Here is a 14,429-nt window from a genome sequence, read left to right as displayed (position 1 = left end):
AGAGCTCAGCCTATTGTGATAGGAGGGAGAGCGCAGCCTATTGTGATAGGAGGGTGAGCGCAGCCTATTGTGATAGGAGGGTGAGCGCAGCCTATTGTGATAGGAGGGTGAGCTCAGCCTATTGTGATAGGAGGGAGAGCGCAGCCTGTTGTGATAGGAGGGAGAGCGCAGCCTATTGTGATAGGAGAGAGAGCGCAGCCTTTCCATGTGCTGACACGATGCATTGCACACTGTCTCAATAATAGGGCGTTGTAGTCACCAACCCTCCAGAATCCACACAGTTCATTAGGTATGAGGTTCAAGCTCAGGATGGTTCAGGGTCATAGTTGAGCGCAGCCTATTGTGATAGGAGGGTGAGCGCAGCCTATTGTGATAAGAGGGAGAGCTCAGCCTATTGTGATAGGAGGGAGAGCTCAGCCTATTATGATAGGAGGGTGAGCGCAGCCTATTGTGATAGGAGGGAGAGCGCAGCCTATTGTGATTGGAGGGAGAGCTCAGCCTATTGTGATAGGAGGGTGAGCGCAGCCTATTGTGATAGGAGGGAGAGCTCAGTCTATTGTGATAGGAGGGAGAGCTCAGCCTATTGTGATAGGAGGGTGAGCGCAGCCTATTGTGATAGAAGGGTGAGCGCAGCCTATTGTGATAGAAGCGTGAGCGCAGCCTATTGTGATAGAAGGGTGAGCGCAGCCTATTGTGATAGAGGGGTGAGCGCAGCCTATTATGATAGGAGGGTGAGCGCAGCCTATTGTGATAGGAGGGTGAGCGCAGCCTATTGTGATAGGAGGGTGAGCGCAGCCTATTGTGATAGAAGGGTGAGTGCAGCCTATTGTGATAGAAGGGTGAGCGCAGCCTATTATGATAGGAGGGTGAGCGCAGCCTATTGTGATAGGAGGGAGAGCACAGCCTATTGTGATAGAAGGGTGAGCGCAGCCTATTGTGATAGGAGGGTGAGCGCAGCCTATTGTGATAGGAGGGTGAGCGCAGCCTATTGTGATAGGAGGGTGAGCGCAGCCTATTGTGATAGAAGGGTGAGCGCAGCCTATTGTGATAGGAGGGTGAGCGCAGCCTATTGTGATAGGAGGGTGAGCGCAGCCTATTGTGATAGAAGGGTGAGCGCAGCCTATTGTGATAGAAGGGTGAGCGCAGCCTATTGTGATAGGAGGGTGAGCGCAGCCTATTATGATACGAGGGTGAGCGCAGCCTATTATGATAGGAGGGTGAGCGCAGCCTATTGTGATAGGAGGGAGAGCACAGCCTATTGTGATAGGAGGGAGAGCTCAGCCTATTGTGATAGGAGGGAGAGCTCAGCCTATTGTGATAGGAGGGTGAGCGCAGCCTATTGTGATAGGAGGGTGAGCGCAGCCTATTGTGATAGGAGGGTGAGCGCAGCCTATTGTGATAGGAGGGAGAGCACAGCCTATTGTGATAGGAGGGAGAGCTCAGCCTATTGTGATAGGAGGGTGAGCGCAGCCTATTGTGATAGAAGGGTGAGTGCAGCCTATTGTGATAGAGGGGTGAGCGCAGCCTATTGTGATAGAAGGGTGAGCGCAGCCTATTGTGATAGAAGGGTGAGCGCAGCCTATTGTGATAGGAGGGAGAGCGCAGCCTATTGTAATAGGAGGGAGAGCTCAGCCTATTGTGATAGGAGGGTGAGCGCAGCCTATTGTGATAGGAGGGAGAGCTCAGCCTATTGTGATAGGAGGGTGAGCGCAGCCTATTGTGATAGGAGGGAGAGCGCAGCCTATTGTGATAGGAGGGTGAGCCTATTGTGATAGGAGGGAGAGCTCAGCCTATTGTGATAGGAGGGTGAGCCTATTGTGATAGGAGGGAGAGCTCAGCCTATTGTGATAGGAGGGTGAGCCTATTGTGATAGGAGGGTGAGAGCAGCCTATTGTGATAGGAGGGAGAGCGCAGCCTATTGTGATAGGAGGGTGAGCGCAGCCTGTTGTGATAGGAGGGAGAGCGCAGCCTATTCTGATAGGAGGGAGAGCGCAGCCTATTGTGATAGGAGGGAGAGCGCAGCCTATTGTGATAGGAGGGAGAGCTCAGCCTATTGTGATAGGAGGGAGAGCGCAGCCTATTGTGATAGGAGGGTGAGCGCAGCCTATTGTGATAGGAGGGTGAGCGCAGCCTATTGTGATAGGAGGGTGAGCTCAGCCTATTGTGATAGGAGGGAGAGCGCAGCCTGTTGTGATAGGAGGGAGAGCGCAGCCTATTGTGATAGGAGAGAGAGCGCAGCCTTTCCATGTGCTGACACGATGCATTGCACACTGTCTCAATAATAGGGCGTTGTAGTCACCAACCCTCCAGAATCCACACAGTTCATTAGGTATGAGGTTCAAGCTCAGGATGGTTCAGGGTCATAGTTGAGCGCAGCCTATTGTGATAGGAGGGTGAGCGCAGCCTATTGTGATAAGAGGGAGAGCTCAGCCTATTGTGATAGGAGGGAGAGCTCAGCCTATTATGATAGGAGGGTGAGCGCAGCCTATTGTGATAGGAGGGAGAGCGCAGCCTATTGTGATTGGAGGGAGAGCTCAGCCTATTGTGATAGGAGGGTGAGCGCAGCCTATTGTGATAGGAGGGAGAGCTCAGTCTATTGTGATAGGAGGGAGAGCTCAGCCTATTGTGATAGGAGGGTGAGCGCAGCCTATTGTGATAGAAGGGTGAGCGCAGCCTATTGTGATAGAAGCGTGAGCGCAGCCTATTGTGATAGAAGGGTGAGCGCAGCCTATTGTGATAGAGGGGTGAGCGCAGCCTATTATGATAGGAGGGTGAGCGCAGCCTATTGTGATAGGAGGGTGAGCGCAGCCTATTGTGATAGGAGGGTGAGCGCAGCCTATTGTGATAGAAGGGTGAGCGCAGCCTATTGTGATAGAAGGGTGAGCGCAGCCTATTATGATAGGAGGGTGAGCGCAGCCTATTGTGATAGGAGGGAGAGCACAGCCTATTGTGATAGAAGGGTGAGCGCAGCCTATTGTGATAGAAGGGTGAGCGCAGCCTATTGTGATAGGAGGGTGAGCGCAGCCTATTGTGATAGGAGGGTGAGCGCAGCCTATTGTGATAGGAGGGTGAGCGCAGCCTATTGTGATAGAAGGGTGAGCGCAGCCTATTGTGATAGGAGGGTGAGCGCAGCCTATTGTGATAGGAGGGTGAGCGCAGCCTATTGTGATAGAAGGGTGAGCGCAGCCTATTGTGATAGAAGGGTGAGCGCAGCCTATTGTGATAGGAGGGTGAGCGCAGCCTATTATGATACGAGGGTGAGCGCAGCCTATTATGATAGGAGGGTGAGCGCAGCCTATTGTGATAGGAGGGAGAGCACAGCCTATTGTGATAGGAGGGAGAGCTCAGCCTATTGTGATAGGAGGGAGAGCTCAGCCTATTGTGATAGGAGGGTGAGCGCAGCCTATTGTGATAGGAGGGTGAGCACAGCCTATTGTGATAGGAGGGTGAGCTCAGCCTATTGTGATAGGAGGGAGAGCGCAGCCTGTTGTGATAGGAGGGAGAGCGCAGCCTATTGTGATAGGAGAGAGAGCGCAGCCTCTCCATGTGCTGACACGATGCATTGCACACTGTCTCAATAATAGGGCGTTGTAGTCACCAACCCTCCAGAATCCACACAGTTCATTAGGGATGAGGTTCAAGCTCAGGATGGTTCAGGGTCATAGGTGAGCGCAGCCTATTGTGATAGGAGGGTGAGCGCAGCCTATTGTGATAGGAGGGAGAGCTCAGCCTATTGTGATAGGAGGGAGAGCTCAGCCTATTATGATAGGAGGGTGAGCGCAGCCTATTGTGATAGGAGGGAGAGCGCAGCCTATTGTGATTGGAGGGAGAGCTCAGCCTATTGTGATAGGAGGGTGAGCGCAGCCTATTGTGATAGGAGGGAGAGCTCATCCTATTGTGATAGGAGGGAGAGCGCAGCCTATTATGATAGGAGGGTGAGCTCAGCCTATTGTGATGGGAGTGTGAGCACAGCCTATTGTGATAGGAGGGTGAGCTCAGCCTATTGTGATAGGAGGGAGAGCGCAGCCTACTGTGATAGGAGGGTGAGCGCAGCCTATTGTGATAGGAGGGAGAGCGCAGCCTATTGTGATAGGAGGGAGAGCGCAGCCTATTGTGATAGGAGGGTGAGCGCAGCCTATTGTGATAGGAGGGAGAGCGCAGCCTATTGTGATAGGAGGGAGAGCGCAGCCTATTGTGATAGGAGGGAGAGCGCAGCCTATTGTGATAGGAGGGTGTGCACCCTGCAGCTTAAAACGGATTTCCGCCCGTTTTTATGTTTATTAAAAGTCAGCAGCTACAAAAAGTGTATTCGCTGACTTCTAATAAACACACACTCAACGTCCCTGGATCCAGCGATGCGGCCGCCCGAAGCCTCGCTCCTCTCCCTCTCCTCTCAGCGGCTCTGACATCTCTAGTGTGGGCACCCAGCTATGACAGCTTGCGGCTTCACAGCCGGGCGTGCACTGCGCATGCGCGAGTCGCGTTGCATGTCGTGAATGGCCGGGCAATCTTCTGGGACCTGTGACGTGTGTCAGAAGATTGCGGGGTGGGAGGGGGAGAGGAGAACTTCCGCTCAAGCCACCTAGGCAGCCCGACTAAAAGTGCGAGTGGGTACCTGTCAAATTCAGATACCCCCCTCCCCCAAAAAAATGACATGCCAAATGTCGCCTGTTAGGGGGTCAGGAGTATTTAAGGCGAGAAGTCCCACTTTTGAGTGGAACTCCGCTTTAAACACACATGCATGGATAGTGCTCTGTACTGAGTGGCTTCCTGTTCATTCACAAAGTGAAGCATAGCAAACAGTTACATATGCTTCAGTTATGAATGTACACAGTGAGCAAGTGTGTTCACTGTGTTCATTTAGAAAAGGAACTATTTACTATCCCTTTCCCTGCTCTCCATCCTGAAACATCCCCCGCAGCAGCCGGGGGAGAGGAGGGAAGCCAGCAGCACTGCAGGGTGGGGGGCCAACAAGGGGGAAGTAGGGAGAATCTGCAATGCACATAGTAATTAGGGTGTGCCCAGGCACACCTGGCACACCCCCTGTGCACACCTATGTTCAAGGTTTAGTCCGAACTTAAGCTGGTTGTGCTTAATGATCTGTTTGCTGAAATCCTTCAGCAGTGAATTAGTAACATATCAGCAGCAGTGTTACTGTCACAGCTAATTATTTTTGATAAAGAATGAGACTTGTTGCTGCCATCAATTTTAAAACAACGTTATTTTTTACTTAAAATGGTACATTTACCAAGTTTACACATTTGATGTGTTTTCTATTTTGTATTGTTACTAAAATATGGGTTATGAGATTTGCGAATCATTGCATTCTGTTTTTATGTCAATAGCGTCCCAACTTTTTTGGACTTGGGGTTTTATTCCCCTAATCCCTAATAAACTAACAATCATACCAATATACAGGCACATATACGGCCTTGGGGACTCGGAGAAAAATATTAGGCTGCGTGCCGCAGTCAATTCTGCCTGTGACCAAATTGTGTCAGCGGTGGGAGGGGGTTAAAACTTGCATGCATACTGCACAGAGCGCAGGGGTCTGAAGTGCTTAAAGCCTGGTACACACTATAAATTCTATCAGCTCAGTTCGGAGCCACTGTACTAACGACCTGACGTTAGTACAGCAATCTCCCCCGCTGAGCTGTTGTGTTTTGACAGGGGCAGCCCCCCCATTAGAACACTCCGGCAGTACTCTGCTATTGGCTGAGAATGGTGACCTGGAGCCGTTCGGACGTGCATGCTGGAAAACCAGTGGCCGGCCGGCTTCAGGTCACTGTTCTCAGCACGGCGAGGTCAGGGAGGAGGCGTTGCCCCGGTGGAGCTCTTCTCCCACGCCCCAGGCTCTCAGGCCGCCCACCCGGATGCTGCTGATTGCTGCAGCGCCGCCACAGACAGACAGCCGGGGAGAGGGCGAGGTGCACTGACAAGTTCCAGGCGCCCTCTCCTCCCAGTTGTCAGTAGGTAAGTAAGCGACTGTGGCTGTGCCCTAGGCGGCAGTGCACTCTAGGCGGCTGCCTAGTTTGCCTAGCGGTAGCGCTGGCCTTGGAGCAGGGGTCAAGAGTGTGTAATGTATAAAGTACAGGGGTCAAGAGAGCGTAACACACAGAGTGCAGGGGATAGGAGTAAGCAATGCATAGAGTTCAAGGGGTCAATAGTGCATAAGACGAAGTGAGGAGAGGTCAGGACTGTGTAGTACACAGTGAGCAGGGGTCAGGAGAGCTTAATGCACAGATGAGTTGTCACATACCTGGTTGGAGGCTGAAGTGCTGAGAGGGCGCCTTTGCGGCTAAGTGCAGAACACCCCTGAAGATGATACAGGAGGTGCAGTGCCCAAAGAAGCACAGGTTGCCAGTACTGTACTGAAGAGCTGGACCGGTGATCACCTGAAGAATGCTGGGACAGGCCAGATGCACAGTCGAGCAGATGTCTCTCAGAAACTCCAGAAGTTCTTGGCAATAGTGCACAAAGGAGGGGGTAGTAAAAGCCAAGCCAGGGGTCATACACGGGTGTTCAGTCTGTAGCAGAGGCAGGTAGCAGGAACAAGAGCAAGCCAAAGTCATACACAGGAGGGCAGGTAGATAGCAGGCAAGTAGTAACAAGTCCATAATGCAAGCCGGAGTCATACACAGGTGATCAAGCAGCAGAAGGGTTGGTAGAACAAGCCAGGGGGTCAAGCCAGGAGCAGAGAACATACAGGTCAAGGGCAAGCCGGGTCAACAACAGGAAATTTAAGGAAAATCTGTGGGAGTTGAATGCCCTGGCTAGAGCAATGGACTCCAGTCCATGGACTTCGATAGAGCTAGGGTAGGCCTTCTCTCATGACCGCTAAATATTGAATTATGTGGCATATACTGAAGAAATATACTATATAGTATCTCCAGCAATCTAATTTTAGCTTTTCATTATTTATGCTTAGTTAATACCAAACACGAAATCAAGCAATAAATATACCCCTTCACCACATCAATATTTAAAAGAAGACCTCGTAGTCTTTTACACACATTTGACATCCGGACATCACGTTAGCCAAAATCTATATCTACTCAGCAACCTATTCAAGTATATAATGGTTGCCCCAAAGCAGATTAATGCTGGCCACCCGAAAAATCGTTTGAAAATCTATAATTTTTCGTCCAGTTAAAGGGGAAAAATAGAAAATCGTTTTTAACTTTTCAGAGCCAAAAAATCGAAACAGTTTGGAAAATTCTGCCGAACAATCGGTAAATTGCAAGGTTAAAGTGTTTCTCGGCTGAACTGTTTACACTAGGCATTTGTGACAAACTGAACAAAAAACATCCATTGACCGATTTATCGTTCAAAATTTGGTCATTGCATGATGGCACGATCGTCTGCTCTCACGGCCAATTTTTCATTTTTTGAAAATGGGTTTGAACGATTTTTCGGCTAGTGTATGGCCAGCTTAACCACTTGCAGACCGCCACAAGTACATATACTGCGGCGGTCAGCCCCGTGCAGGCAAAGTGACGTACCGGTACGTCACTAGCCTGTGAGCCAATAGGGGGCGAGTGCGCGCCGCCGGATGCGCGCTCCCGCCCCTGCTCGATCGCGGACACCTCAGCGCGAGTGTCCGCCGGTCACTCGCGATCGTCAGTTACAGAGGGAGAAAGGCAGGCGGCTAATGTAAACAAAGCCGCCTGTCATTCTTCCCTGTGTAACAGCAGAGATCATACGGTCCTGCTATGTAGGACCGTAGATCTCTGCTGCTATATAAAAAGCCAAATCCCTGCACAGTAAGAAGCACACCCCTAGGGACACACTTAACCCCTCCTTCCCCAATAAAGTTAACCCCTTCCCTGCCAGTGTCATTTTTACAGTAACAGTGCATATGTATAGCACTGATTACTGTAGTAATGTCACTGGTACCCCCAAAAGTGTCAAAAATGTCAGTCAAGGGTCCGATCTGTCTGCCGCAATGTCGCAGTCCCGCAAAAAAAAATCGCAGATCGCCGCCATTACTCGTTAAGAAAAAAAAAAACAACAAAAATGACAAAAATCTTTCCCTTAGTAAACGCAATAACTTTTGCGCAAACCAATCAAAATACGCTTATTGCGATTTTTTTTTTTACCAAACATATGTAGCAGAAAACAAATTGGCCAAAAATGTTAAAAAAAGTTTGATTTTTACATTTTTTTTGGGGGAATTTCATATAAAAAAATTTGAAAAATATTGTTATTTTTGCAAAATTGTCGCTCTTTTTTTGTTTATAGCGCATGATCAAAAAATCGCAGAGGTGATAAAATACCACCAAAAGAAAGCTCTGTTTGTGGGAAAAAAAGGACGTCAAATTCGTTTTGGTACAGCGTCGCATGACCGTGCAATTGTCCGTTAAAATCACGCAGTGCCGAATTGCAAAATAGGGCCTGGTCAGGAAGGGGGTAAAATCTTCCAGGCTTAAGTGGTTAAGGGTTGCTAATTTATATATAGCAGGACCAGGGAAAGCTGAATTGAGCTCAACAGAAATCAACAATCTTCCAATTCATCCAAATTAAAATAATAACAACTATACACGAAAGTTCAAAAAGTTGCATGGCATAATGTCCAATCTCCAGCTGAACTATATAATGAATCACTTAATAACAGCTCAATAAATAGCTTAATGCTTTTTCCGCCATTCTGCTCTTATATTATCATGTACTATATCTCATTGTTTATTGTATTACAATAGCAAAACAGAATAGCAGTGGATTAAATTTTACGATTATTGCGGACAGATTTTAATGCTCCAATAATAAGTCCTTATTCACAGGAGGCGCACTATACAGTATGCCCATGCTTACCAAAAGCAGGATTGCACAGGTGTTCCATGCATTCCCATGCAGGCAGTCCCATTAATGTCTACTCTATTTGATTACAGTGGCTGCACAGACACAGCCGCTGTGTCTTAATTAGACATTCCTGTGGATGCGGGTGCGTGCATGTCCCTGAACTCACACTGTCTGTGTTTGGGGGGACTGTGATGTAAGGGAGGCTCTGATGGGGACACTGTGTAATGGGGGACTCTATGGAGACGGCGGTGTAAAGGGGACTAGTGATGTGGACTTTGAGGTAACTCTGACTTTGGGGTGACTCTGTTAAGGACTCACGGAGGGGGACCCTGATGGGAACCCTAATATGAGGAGGGACTCTGATGGGGACCCTGCTGTAAGGGAGTACCCAATGGGGGCTCTGATGTAAGGGGGACTCTGATGGGGACCCTGTTTTAAGGCCAAGGCCATAATTGGATAATAATATCAGCCAGCATCCTCCATTTGTTTATATTAATTGGTCAGTCATGGAATCTCTCGGGCAGCAGCTGAAAAGGGCCAAGATGAGTCATCAGTTGCTAGGGAGCCTGTGTCCTGGCAACCCATCAGCCCATCACATTAAAGACAGCTTCCCAGTTCATATGCCCAACTCTGAGCACTAGCATCTCTCTGTACGCCAACTCAGAGTTGGTCTTAATTATCTCTAGTATGCTTATCTGTGAACTGGTGGTAATTATTTTAGAATCAGTTGCAGCCATAGCAACAGATTCTAATGGTGGCGGTGGTAAGGGCTACTTGAATCTGGTGCACTTGTTAGTACTGACACTGAAACTGGCGCTTGGCTTTTTTTAAATTAGACTCAGGCCACGTTAAAGAGGCCATACTGCCAGAAAAGTGTCCCTATTGCTTTTTTGAATTCCCCCAATCACTGCTCATCCTAGGACTTGACATGCTCAAAATATTTGCAAAATATAAAAAAAATAATTTTCTGTCCCGACATTTTGTAAAACAGTCGGAGGTATTTACTAAAACTGGAGAGTGCAAAATCTGGTGCAACTGTGCATGGAAAACAATCAGCTTCCAGGTTTTATTGCCAATGCTGTGAACAAGCTGAAGTCAGAAACTGATTGGTTACCATGCACTGCTGTACCAGATTCTGAGTGCTCCAGTTTGAGTAAATCTCTCCAGTGTTCCCAGTGCCTTCCCTTTCCTTTGCTGTATTTAAATTGGTATAAAACCCAAAAGCAAACATTTATTATTTTGCAGCATATCAATTTATAGATGTGAATGTGATGGATGTATTCATTTTCTTCTTTACTTTTTCTTTCCTTTTATTTCATCTGGTGATCCAGCCAGTAATGCTGGCCATACACTTTACAATTTTCTTATTCAATTTCCTTTAGATTTACCTTCAACTATGTAGTGCAAGGGCCTGCCTGATTGCATACAAATTGAAAGTGTTTAGGTTTGACATTACAGGGAGTGCAGAATTATTAGGCAAATGAGTATTTTTGAGGATTAATTTTATTATTGAACAACAACCATGTTCTCAATGAACCCAAAAAACTCATTAATATCAAAGCTGACTATTTTTGGAAGTAGTTTTTAGTTTTAGCTATTTTAGGGGGATATCTGTGTGTGCAGGTGACTATTACTGTGCATAATTATTAGGCAACTTAACAAAAATCAAATATACAGTATACCCATTTCAATTATTTATTTTTACCAGTGAAACCAATATAACATCTCAACATTCACAAATATACATTTCTGACATTCAAAAACAAAACAAAAACAAATCAGTGACCAATATAGCCACCTTTCTTTGCAAGGACACTCAAAAGCCTGCCATCCATGGTTTCTGTCAGTGTTTTGATCTGTCACCATCAACATTGCGTGCAGCAGCAACCACAGCCTCCCAGACACTGTTCAGAGAGGTGTACTGTTTTCCCTCCTTGTAAATCTCACATTTGATGATGGACCACAGGTTCTCAATGGGGTTCAGATCAGATGAACAAGGAGGCCATGTCATTAGCTTTTCTTCTTTTATAACCTTTCTTGCCAGCCACGCTGTGGAGTACTTGGACGCGTGTGATGGAGCATTGTCCTGCATGAAAATCATGTTTTTCTTGAAGGATGCAGACTTCTTCCTGTACCACTGCTTGAAGAAGGTGTCTTCCAGAAACTGGCAGTAGGACTGGGAGTTGAGCTTGACTCCATCCTCAACCCGAAAAGGCCCCACAAGCTCATCTTTGATGATACCAGCCCAAACCAGTACTCCACCTCCACCTTGCTGGCGTCTGATTCGGACTGGAGCTCTCTGCCCTTTACCAATCCGGCCACGGGCCCATCCATCTGGCCCATCAAGACTCACTCTCATTTCATCAGTCCATAAAACCTTTGAAAAATCAGTCTTGAGATATTTCTTGGCCCAGTCTTGACGTTTCAGCTTGTGTGTCTTGTTCAGTGGTGGTCGTCTTTCAGCCTTTCTTACCTTGGCCATGTCTCTGAGTATTGCACACCTTGTGCTTTTGGGCACTCCAGTGATGTTGCAGCTCTAAAATATGGCCAAACTGGTGGCAATTGGCATCTTGGCAGCTGCACGCTTGACTTTTCTCAGTTCATGGGCTGTTATTTTGCGCCTTGGTTTTTCCACACGCTTCTTGCGACCCTGTTGACTATTTTGAATGAAATTCTTGATTGTTCGATGATCACGCTTCAGAAGCTTTGCAATTTTAAGAGTGCTGCATCCCTCTGCAAGATATCTCACTATTTTTGACTTTTCTGAGCCTGTCAAGTCCTTCTTTTGACCCATTTTGCCCAAGGAAAGGAAGTTGCCTAATAATTATGCACACCTGATATAGGGTGTTGATGTCATTAGACCACACCCCTTCTCATTACAGAGATGCACATCACCTAATATGCTTAATTGGTAGTAGGCTTTCGAGCCTATACAGCTTGGAGTAAGACAACATGCATAAAGAGGATGATGTGGTCAAAATACTCATTTGCCTAATAATTCTGCACTCCCTGTATATTACATGGTTTTGGTAAATCTAAAGTAAAGTTGAACAAGAAAATTGTATAGTGTATGGCCAGCCTAATGCCCCATACACACGTACCGATTGTCGGCCGTAAATATTCGGCCGACAACCGATCGGCCGATTGTCGGCTTGTTAGTATGATGCTTCCGACAGCCGACAGCGCATTTTCGGCCGAACAGAATCTGTCGTGCAAGCATTAAAATTTTTGTTGGCCAACACCAGAACGGCCGATTGTTCGCCAGTCAGTACAGATTTCGGCCGACAGACAGCCCATTAGCAAGACTGGGCATGCTCAGAGAAGAAAAAACACATGGAAAGTTAACCATCACATGACATCACTTCTGCAGTCGGCTGTTGTTGGCCGACAAAATTTGTGTGCAGTCTTTTGCAGTTTTCAACAGACAAGACAGCCCTCGGACAAAAGACGGCCGATCGTTCGGCCGACGATCGGTACGTGTGTACGGGGCTTAAGGGCTCTTTCACACGGGCGGTCCGATCAGATCCGCCTGTCAGTTTTTTAGGCGGATCTGATCGGATGCCCCATTCAGCCCTATGGAGCAGCGGATGTAAGCGGTGACATGTCCGCTGCCATCCGCATCCGATCCTGTCCGTGAAATCCGGACGGATGGAAACCCTATTTTCCATCCGTCCTGGGGATCGGATTGGATGGGATCGGATGAGAGCGGACAGGCGGTCCGCTCTTATCCGATTGCCCATAGAGAGCAGCGGGGGCTGTGACACCTCCCTCTCCGCACTGCAAGCGGAGACGGAGCTGTCATCCGCCGGCTCAGCGGGGATCGCGGATCGATCCCCGCTGAGCAGCACAGATCCGCCTACGGAGGCGGACCGTGTGAAAGAGCCCTAAGTCTGTTGTTTTTCAACAGAACAAGCTCTTCTGCTAATTTATCAGTTTGGCCGCTTTCACATATACAGGGTCCAATTAGGTTCGCCTGTCAGTTTTTCAGGCGGACTTAAACAGACCTTTTATTCTCCCCTAAGCAGGACCATCTTACCGAATGGGCACACTGGGCAGTTGCCCGGGGGCCCCACCTGCCCAGCGACCCAGCCCCAGCCAAGCATTAGTCCCGATTTCCGTGTGCATCCCGCCGCCGAACTTAGCAGCTGGCAAGCGCCTGTCGGCCCTGTGCTGCTATCAGGCCACTTGGGCCATGGAGGGGGAGCCCACAACTGCAGGAATGCCTGTCCGCCTCCACGGGAACAGGCGCACACAGGACAGGCGAGTCTGACTCCCATCAGTGTGTGTGTTCACCGGACCCAGCCGCCCAACTTGGAAGCGGTCATTAGCCTGGCACTGCTGTACCAATAAATATTGCCTTATCGATAATTTGCATTTTTATTCTCGTGGGTGATTGTGTAGGCAGGGCCCCAGTGCACTGCATTGCCCGGGGGGGGGGGGCTTTAAAGCTCTTAATATGGCACTGCCCCTAAGGACCCTCTAATCTGATAGGGCCTGCTAAAAAAATAAAAATGGAAGAGGATCCACCCCCCTCCTTGTGGACGGATCCGATCGGAGGGCAGTTGGGTGTAAACTGAGTCGGTTGACATCCGCCCCCTCTGCTCTGATCACCAGGGGATCAGCCGACAGATCGCCCGCTCTACCCCATATAAAAGGGGTATGGAGAGTGTCAAGACAAACCATTTACCACTGACAGGTGTGCTTACAATGGTCAGCTTTTATCCATGTAAAACCTTTATCCCAAAAGAAGAAAAACAGTTGTAACTGTGTGTGTAACTGCAGTGTGAGCTGGAGCTTGGCTTCTATTTGTTAAATTGTCTATTTGTAAATCTGCTAGTCCATCTTAGCCCCCTTTCACACATGGAGTCCGTCAGGCGGACTCTGATTTTCTCAGCGGGGGATCGATCCACCGATCCCCCCGCTGAGCAGGCAGATGACAGCTGTGTCTCCATGCTGTGTGCGGAGACACAGCTGTCAGGTCCCCATTCTTCTCTATGGGGGAATCAGATGGGAACAGACCGTCTGTCCGTTCTCATCTGATCCGATCCGCCAGACGGATGGAAAATAGGGTTTCCATCTGCCGGTTTTGACGGGTCGGATTGGATCGGATCGGATGTCAGCGGACATGTCTCCGCTGACATCTGATGCCCCATAGAGATGCATGGGGCGTCCGTTCAGATCCGCCAAAAAAACTGACAGGCGGATCTGAACAGACTCCCTGTGTGAAAGGGGCCTAACACTCGCCTCCCCCAGATTAACAATGCTGCTGTCCAAAGGTGCCCCTGCAGCCACCACATCTAATGTCTGGTAAGGGCAATATATTACTTTTACATTTTTGGTTTTCAGTTTAATACTGCTTTAAGTGGTAGTGCTGTGTCTCTTTCTGACCACTAGATGTCACTATTTCACTTTTAAAGGACTACTGTTTCATCCATTTTTACATGAACAATAGCAGAAAAGGCAACATCTTTCCAATACATAAATCTGTTTTATTTCTCTTATATTATAGTGTTACATTATGTGTTTCTTAGCAAAGAAAATTGATAAGATGCATTTAAATACAATACAGGAGGGGTCTATGCAGAGAAACCCTCCAGAAAGGAATAATGGATCGCCTGGAAGAATTCTTT

Source organism: Pelophylax lessonae, assembly GCF_965119305.1.
Source record: "Pelophylax lessonae genome assembly, chromosome: 2".
Classification (NCBI taxonomy): Eukaryota; Metazoa; Chordata; class Amphibia; order Anura; family Ranidae; genus Pelophylax; species Pelophylax lessonae.
The sequence above is the reverse complement of the archived record's forward strand: the minus strand, read 5'-3'. Positions refer to the sequence as shown.